Source organism: Arachis ipaensis, chromosome B07 (genome assembly GCF_000816755.2).
Source record: "Arachis ipaensis cultivar K30076 chromosome B07, Araip1.1, whole genome shotgun sequence".
NCBI classification, from domain to species: Eukaryota; Viridiplantae; Streptophyta; class Magnoliopsida; order Fabales; family Fabaceae; genus Arachis; species Arachis ipaensis.
Genome location: NC_029791.2, coordinates 25790078 through 25798957, shown reverse-complemented (window position 1 = coordinate 25798957; position 8880 = coordinate 25790078). Strand labels below are relative to the sequence as shown.

General features: G+C 36.2%; 1 long non-coding RNA gene across 2 annotated transcripts; it reads left to right on the top strand.

Annotated features, from left to right (window-relative positions):
* Nucleotides 2028–5015, top strand: LOC107608110. Of its 2 annotated transcripts, none has more exons than XR_001612716.2 (4): nucleotides 2028–2457; nucleotides 2558–2777; nucleotides 3040–3146; nucleotides 4694–5015. It is a non-coding gene; the product is annotated as an uncharacterized LOC107608110 (long non-coding RNA). The 2 variants fall into 2 exon arrangements; XR_001612715.2 differs by having other exon boundaries at nucleotides 2034–2457; nucleotides 3033–3146.

Sequence of the window (8880 nt, the reverse complement as noted above, 5' to 3'; positions counted from 1 at the left end):
TGTTTCATTGATAGTTTGGAATTTATAGTATATTCTCTTCTTTTTATCCCATTTGATTTTCAGTTGCTTGGGGACAAGCAACAATTTAAGTTTGGTGTTGTGATGAGCGGATAATTTATACGCTTTTTGGCATTGTTTTTAGTATGTTTAGTAGAATCTAGTTACTTTTAGGGATGTTTTCATTAGTTTTTATGATAAATTCATATTTCTGGACTTTACTATGAGTTTGTGTGTTTTTCTGTGATTTCAGGTATTTTCTGGCTGAAATTGAGGGACTTGAGCAAAAATCAGATTCAGAGGTTGAAGAAGGACTGCTGATGCTGTTGGATTCTGACCTCCCTGAACTCAAAGTGGATTTTCTAGAGCTACAGAACTTAAAATGGCACGCTTTCAATTGCGTTGGAAAGTAGACATTCAGGGCTTTCCAGCAATATATAATAGTCCATACTTTGGCCGAGTTTAGATGACGTAAAAGGGCGTTGAACGTCAGTTCTACGCTGCTGTCTAGAGTTAAACGCCAGAAACACGTCACAAACCAGAGTTGAACGCCAGAAACACGTTACAACCTGGCGTTCAACTCCAGAAAGAGCCTCTGCACGTGTAACATTCAAGCTCAGCCCAAGCACACACCAAGTGGGCCCCATAAGTGAATTTATGCATCAAGTACTTACTTCTGTAAACCCTAGTAGCTAGTTTATTATAAATAGGACTTCTTACTATTGTATTAGACATCTTTGAACATCTTTGGAACATCTTTTGATCATTTTGAGATCTCTAGACCTCCATGGGAGGCTGGCCACTCGGCCATGCTTACCCTATTATCACTTATGTATTTTCAAACGGTAGAGTTTCTGCACTCCATAGATTAAGGTGTGGAGCTCTGCTGTTCCTCAAAGATTAATGCAAAGTACTACTATTTTCTATTCAATTCATCTTATTCCGCTTCTAAGACATTCATTCACACTTCAACATGAATGTGATGAACGTGACAATCATCATCATTCCCTATGAACGCGTGCCTGACAACCACTTCCGTTCTACCTTCGATTGAATGAGTATCTCTTGGATATCTAATATAGGGGACCGAGTCCGAGTTATTAGTGTCTTCGTGGTATAAGCTAGATTGATGGCGGCATTCATGAGAGTCCGGAAAGTCTAAACCTTGTCTGTGGTATTCCGAGTAGAGTATTTCTATCCTATTTTATTTATCTTTTAATTATCTAATTATCTAGTCCAATCACATTTGAATCCGCCTGACTGAGATTTACAAGATGACCATAGCTTGCTTCATACCAACAATCTCCGTGGGATCGACTCTTACTCACGTAAGGTTTATTACTTGGACGACCCATTGCACTTGCTGGTTAGTTGTATCGAAGTTGTGAATGAAAAACAATTTATTAAGACGTGCGCACAGAGTTTTTAGCGCCGTTGCCTGAGATCACAATTTCGTGCACCATAGCGCTCCAATGCTTGCACCCTATGTCGCATTTCTTGAATGGCATGGTGATAGTCATCTCCAAGGCCAGCGAAATGACGGGTTTCTGGGTGACAATTTTCCGGGTTAATGGGTTCTCGATTTTCATAGTCAGGAGGGACTTCTTTTTGACTTGGTGTGACATTAGTCTCGTGTCCATCTTCCTGTTGTTGGCTTTTTAATGGGGTTTGGGGTTTCTAAATTGACTGTAGAGTGAATCTGCCATTCATCCATGATTCTTGCCAAAGTGGGATCCCTACAGACGGCGCCAAATGTTCATGGTCGAAGTGAATTTACGAACTAAAGGGGTAGAGATTGGAGATCCCAACTTCGTCAGCACAGAACCAGGTCGGGTGGGCAACTTGCAAGACACTCTGATGTTAAAGTCAGTAATGTATTAGGTGGGGGAAGCCTTTCTTTTGTGTTCTTACCTATTGGTTGCTTTACCCTTTTAACTTTGCAGTGCTTATTGTTACGTATTATTGCTGAGATTCGATGATTATAGACTTTGATGGCATAGCCGTTATCTCTTGATGTCGGTTATGAGTTAATTGCTTCATCGGTTATGCTCTCTCTTGTCCAGAACACTCTTATAATTAAGTCCATAACTCCTTAATTACCCTATGCTTATTTCAATAAGTTTTCCTTTATTTTATTTTCGACTACAACAGAAGCGGAGGATGGCGGCAGTAAATTGGCAGCCGTTCACATAACTGCTGCAAATTGGCAAGTTAGTTGCGGTTGTGGTAGCAATCTAATGAACACTGGAAATCAATTTCATAAGAGCTTCATTAATATAGAGTGTTCTCCTCTCCTTTTTCTCGCGAAGTCAATTATGTAAGGGCGCAAATCACTTCTCTGGAATCCTTACTGCCGTGGTACTCCCCTCCGTCAATTTCAATAGTCTCGTCATCCCCATTGTTGTATCCATCACTGAGCCGCTTCCCCTTCCTCCATCATTACGCACACCACTTCATTAGGTTTGCTAATCCCTCTTTCAATTTAGTTGAGTTTTCTTCTTGGTTTCACTTTTCAATTTAGCTTATATTGATGTTTTTCTTCTTGATTGGGTATATATAGTCAAGAATCAGATTTGGGATTTGTTTTTACCTCGTGCGAACAGAAAAGGAGCAGAGGCAAGAAACACACCTCCACACTAGAATCATTGCTGACGTTCCCCTCTACCCGTCAGTACCGGCTGCATTGTGCTTCCCCTTGCCAGTGGGTCCATCGCCGATTTGCTCCCTTCTTCCTCTGGTTCTATTATTAGTTATGCTTAGCTTCTTGGTTCAGATTATTGGTATGTAAAAAATTCCTCCTTCAATTTTGTTGTATTTTCTTTTTGGTTTCAGAATTCAAATTGGTTCCCACTAATCTTTTTCTTGGTTCGGTTTCGATTTTAGTTAATGTGTTTGGTTTGTTTGGTTTGTCTAAAAAATCCCCCTTTCAATTTGGGAAAAAAAATTTTCATTTCAGATTTCAATTTGGTTCACATCATGCTTTTTCTTCTTGATTTAGTTTCAATTTTTTGGGGTTTGTTTTCGTTCTTGCCAAGAACACAGGACAAAAAGGAGTGAAGCGAAGGAAAGGCCTACAAGACGCACCGATACCGCTGTGAAGAGTTGTCGCCGCAACGCGCTGCACCTCCATTCTGGGTCTTTCCTATCTGGTATGTGTATATTATTTGTTGTTGCCGTCTTTACCTATTTCAATTTGGGGTAGAATCAGCTTTCTCCAATTTGGATTCATACTAAAGATGTTATGCATTGTTGATTAATTTATGAAAATAGTATTACTATATGTTAATAATAATTTAGATTTACATGTATGCATCTTAATATGTTTTGGATTGGTGTTTTGTATTTTTTCGGGAGGAATTTAGTGGATGTTGAGGGGTAGGGAATGATATGTGTAGTGAGTTGTGAATGTATCTATTGCCTATGTATGAATTTATACTCTTTTGGTAATTGAAATTTTGTTCTTTTATACAATCTAGTATTCTATTTTTACTGTTTTAGTTGTGTGCTGGATATGGGGCTTATGTGTGGTTAATAAATAATAACTGGTCTTGCAAATATTTATGCTTCCTGCCATATGCTAAATACCTTAGTTGGTTTATGAAAGGTTTTACAGAAAGTTTCTTTTCCACATAATTTAACATGTTGTAGAGTGCTATTTTAGTTCTTGTGCTGTATTTAGATTATTGCAATGGATTTTCTATGCCTTTTTTTGGAAATATTTAAATCTTCATTTTAATATGCTAAATCACTGATAACAAATTTCTATTATCCAAGTTTTAATCATATTATGTAAGTAAAATACAATGATATTAGAGTTAAAGAAGCCGAAGTATTCGACCACCTCCATTTTTGCTAAAGAGTGATCAAGTTTAACATACCCTGGATGGTAATATAAATCATTGTGTAAATTTACCACATGAAATGTGGATATAACTCTGAGAATTTGGAGCTACTAGAACCTTTGATATTTATGAATAGGCCCAAACCTCAAAGTTCTTGCAAATTTATGATATAAGTATTTGGACTAGAATACCTCATGTTTAAGAATACAACATGCATGCATCTTGCGGAATGTTTAACTCTTAGCAAAGCATTTGGTTTTTCTTACGATCTTTACTAGATAGTGTTTGTTTTATTTTAATCAAGTCATCTGTGTAAGTAGACTTCTTTATTGAATATGGTGAAGGGAGCAAATACAGAATAGAAGAAGTAATTGGTAAAAGAAGTTATGGTGTTATTTGTTCTGCATATGATTCTCACACAGGAGAAAAGGTTGCAATTAAAAAAACCAAGGATGAGCCAATTCTATATATTACTTTTCAATGGAACATTTGAGTTCACTTCTTTTCTTATTTAGTTGCCACGTATATAAATTGAACACCATTTAATTTCATTTTCTTCTCGTAATACAAATTAAGGATCTTCGAACACCTTTTCTTATTTTGGATCTCTATATACATCTTGCACAGGAAGGAAGTCATATAGGACTAATAGAATAAGAGTGTATAAATTAGAAAATAACTGGTGTTTATACTTCGTTAGTGTTCTGTAAGATTTATAAATAGATTTAACTAGAATTCTATTTTGGGGTGTTTTTTTTAATTCTTTATGTTGTAACATGTTGGATTGGTGTATAAAGATGTGTTGAGTATGCTCTATGCCTAGTGTGATTATGTATGCTTATTTACGTTTGCAGGTTAAAATATCAGATTGAACAGCGTGATGAATCCACGAGAATATTGTCTGAAAATGATTCTCTTGCCCAATAGCAGCAGAGAAGATGAAGAGGCAGGCAATAGAGAATGTGCTAACTTATCTGATTCAACGGCAAAGTGAGGAGCTGCCACCAGACATCGCTGCACGGATAAATTCTTTGGATAGACATGACGAAAAATAGAAATTAGGAGTCGTCTGACCTTTTATTTAAAGTATATGTTTAGTTGACTATGCAGCTTTGTTATCTAGTAAAATACTTTATTGATACTAATATAAATATGTTAGCTTCTTTCGCAGTTAAATATTCATGGATTTTCGGCCTTAATTTAGATTTCTAGAGAAAATGGTGGCGATTCAAAACCGCCACAAATATATTTCAAAAAAATCGCAGCGTCAAATAGTAGCAGTTAAAGAGCACCGCAAATATACGCAGAAAATCACACTTGATCACATAGCGGCAGTTTGAAACCGCCGCTATTCCAACCGACGCAAAATTCATGAACTGCGGCGGTTATGCCAGCAGTTGCTGGAAACCGCCACAAAAAATAACCCCCGCTGGCGTTCGGTTTCGCGGCGGTTTGAAACCATCGCAAATCGACAAAAAAAACGCCGATAAACTCTGTTCGTCTTGTAGTGTTCAAATGACAATCTTAGAATGAATCGTTATTAAAGATGTCTTTTTTTTCAGATAAATTAAACAATCTTTAATTTTAGATATTATAATATGATAACTTATATACTACATATTTATTCACACAATATTTAAGAATTCTTAACTAGTTGGCATTGGCTAAAATTCGAAGTCAGATGCGGCGTATTAAAATTACCAAGAATGCCTTAAGCAGTTAATTCCTTTATAGTTTATTTTTTTTGGGATAAGTATTGTTTTGGTCCCTAATGTTGAGGGTCAGAATCGAAACCGTCCCTGATATAATTTTTGACTTAAAATCGTCCTTAATGTTACATTTTATTTTAAAATCGTCCTTTCTAATAAAATTTTTTAATTTATTCCTAAATTACCCCTACTTTAATAAAAAAATTATAAAATTTAAAACAAAATAAAAAAACGTGTTGGGAGGGGGAGAAAAAGGGTATATGAAGGGAGAAGGGGAGGGGGGACGGCACCAGCGGCAAAGCTTGGAGCCGCCGTCGCCGTCATGAAACCCAGCGCCAACCCATCGCCGTTGGGGATCGTGAAGGAGAGAGGAGACGCGAGCCACTGCCGCCGCCTCGCCGCCTCTGCCTCCTCTCATCTTCGCCGCTTCGTCAACTCGGGTCGTCGCGAGCTTTTCCTTTGCGGAGGCGCCGCTTGCTGCCACCGGGTTGTTCGTCGCGGTCTTTCTCGCAGCTGCTTCGCCTACGACCGCCGTGTCTGTGAACCAGCAAGGTGGCTTTGGTGTCGGTTCCAGAACCAATAGATCTGCCGCCGCTGTTCCGAGTAGTTCTGCCGCCGTGGACGTCGTCGTCTTCCTCAGCTGGTTTTGTTCCCACCACGTACTATCGCCGGCGTTCAGAGGTCACGTTTCTGCATTCAGGTAGGTCGATTCCTGAATCAGAATCTCCCATTGCAGATATAGAATTGTTGTTTTGATGCTAAAAGCTGATGTTGAGGTGTTGAATTAGATTGTTGAATTCTTGAGGTTGTAATTTCTGTATTCGCAGTCTGTAATTTCGCTTGATCTTGAATTTCGATTGATTATTCAACTTCTAATTTTCTGATTTCGTGTTCTGTTGATGGCTTTTCTGTTGTGTCTACTATGGAACACTGGATTTGAATTTTTGCTTGAAATTCTGAATCTGGAATTTGATATTGTGATTGATATGTAATTTCTGTTGATGAATTTTTTTGAATCTGGAGGAGTAGGTAATTGTGCTGGTAGTGGTGAGGGTATTTTTGTCCAAAAAAAATTAAAAGGACGATTTTAATACGAAAAAAAACGTTAAGAATGATTCTAAATCAAAAATTACGTTAGAGATGATTTCGATTCTGACCCTCAACGTTAGGACCAAAACAATACTTATCCCATTTTTTTTATAAGGAATTCCTTTATAGTTTATATAGACTTGGATTAGCCTTTGGAATCCGTTCCCGACTTTAGATAGTTGGGCCTCCGTTGAGTTTTTAGATTTCAATGGAGATTGGATTTTGATGGGCCAAATCTATTTCAAAACAAATAATAATTACAATAATTTTACTATAAGTAATTGTCTCTAGTCAACATTAACTTCTAATTTAATTGAAATACCAAAAAGAAAATCTAAGTTATTTGAGTTGAAATTATAAGAGAATTTAATTAATTTTATGGACAAAATTGTTTTTAACAACCATGTCAAATAATTTAATAATAATGCTTTTGCAATTACGAAGGTGTGGTCTAAATAATTAAGTCCCTTAATAGTCACTCTTGTCGGCCACTGATACCCAGGAAAACAAAAATATATGATGCATTGTGCATTTGTGCTCCATTGTGCTACAAACCCAACTCCATGAATTGAAAGCAGCAGCAACACACAACATCAACATTTTCCACCTCAAATTATTTAACACGCATCATTTCTTTTAACATTAACATAATTCTATTCATGGTTAGATGAACTATTTTTCAAATTAAAATAATTTTTTGGTGTATCAATTACCATCTGCAATAGTATACTTTGGACAAAATAATAATTTACTCTTTACATGTACATTATCATGACTTTTTATTTCCAATTGTTAATTTAATGAAAATGAAAACCCATTTACTTCAGTTGTATATACTTTTGTTTTATTTTTCTTACGAGTTACTTCAATTATCCTTTCCTTCTTTTTTATTTTTATTTTTTATTTTTTCTCTTTTGGGGAAGCAAGTTGTTAATTTGACAAATAATCAGCCAATAACATAGACACGATCGAGTTTGGAGTATGATCTTCTCATAGCTATATGCATGCCAGGATCCCCCATGATTCTTCCTATGTGCGCAAGATCATGAGCTAACAGATGCTCCCTAGGATTAGGAATAACTTCAAAAAAAAAAAAGCTTTAGAAGAATGTTTATTTCACACGTATGCTTCACATCTAGAGTGGTTAACATCTTATTTTATTATTTTAACAACTCTTTTACTTTAGAAAAGTTTAATCTGTACTAATCATCATGACTAAAATGCATTATTTGAATTAGAATTTTTTATAATTATTAAGAACCAGAATGAATAAAAACTGAGATATTTTTAATAATTTGAAAGAAGTTTATTAAATCATTTTTAAAAGTTGTTAGGATTTATTAGTTTTTATTTGTAAAAGAGTAAACTATTATTTTTATTCATAAAAGTTGAAAATACTGACATATTTGTTCATAAAAAGATAAAAATTATCATTTGTATCCATGTAAGATTGGTTTTTGCAAAAAAAATTCCTCAAACCCTAAATAATTTCATAAAATTCTCATACTACTCTTGACAAGTCTCATCCTCTTTAATTCTTCATCTATAGCTCTCTTTCTCTCTCTCACACAACTTCCCCCTTCCCCTTCTCTTCTCTCACTCACCCACTTTTTAACTCACTCACTCACTATCTGCAGCACCTCTGTCAGCTGTAATCCACCACTGTCACATCAGTACTATCCCCTTTCCTACTCTCTTTCTCTCTCACTCGCTCACTTTTTCTCTCATCCCTCTTGAACATCAACATAGTCCAACCACTGTCTTCTTCAAAATCACAAAAAGGAACAAACACAAATCGAATCGAAAAATAGAACATACACAAATTTAAAATAAAACCCTAATTTCTTAGAACTTTCTTCACAAAAAATTGTCAATTTCTTAGATCCCAGATTATCATTTTCCTTGAAAATAACATAGAACACTAATTCGATTCCGACGACATTTGGAGGAGAAGATGACGAAGACGCATCGTCATGAGGAGAAGAAGGGGGCAGTGATGCCGAGAGAAGGAAAAGATGAAGACACGATATTTGAAAGAGGAAGGGACTCGATGCTGAAGAAGCTGTGGTTGCAGAAAATAGAGGACTCAAAATTGCTACTTCCTAAAGTCAGTAACCTCCCGAAGAAAAAAAAAAGAGAGGAGAGAAGAAGATAGAGCTCGACGGTGGCAAAAGGAGAAACCACCATTGATCCACAGAAGAGAGGAAGAACAATAGAGAAGAGAGAAACATCAATAGAGAGAG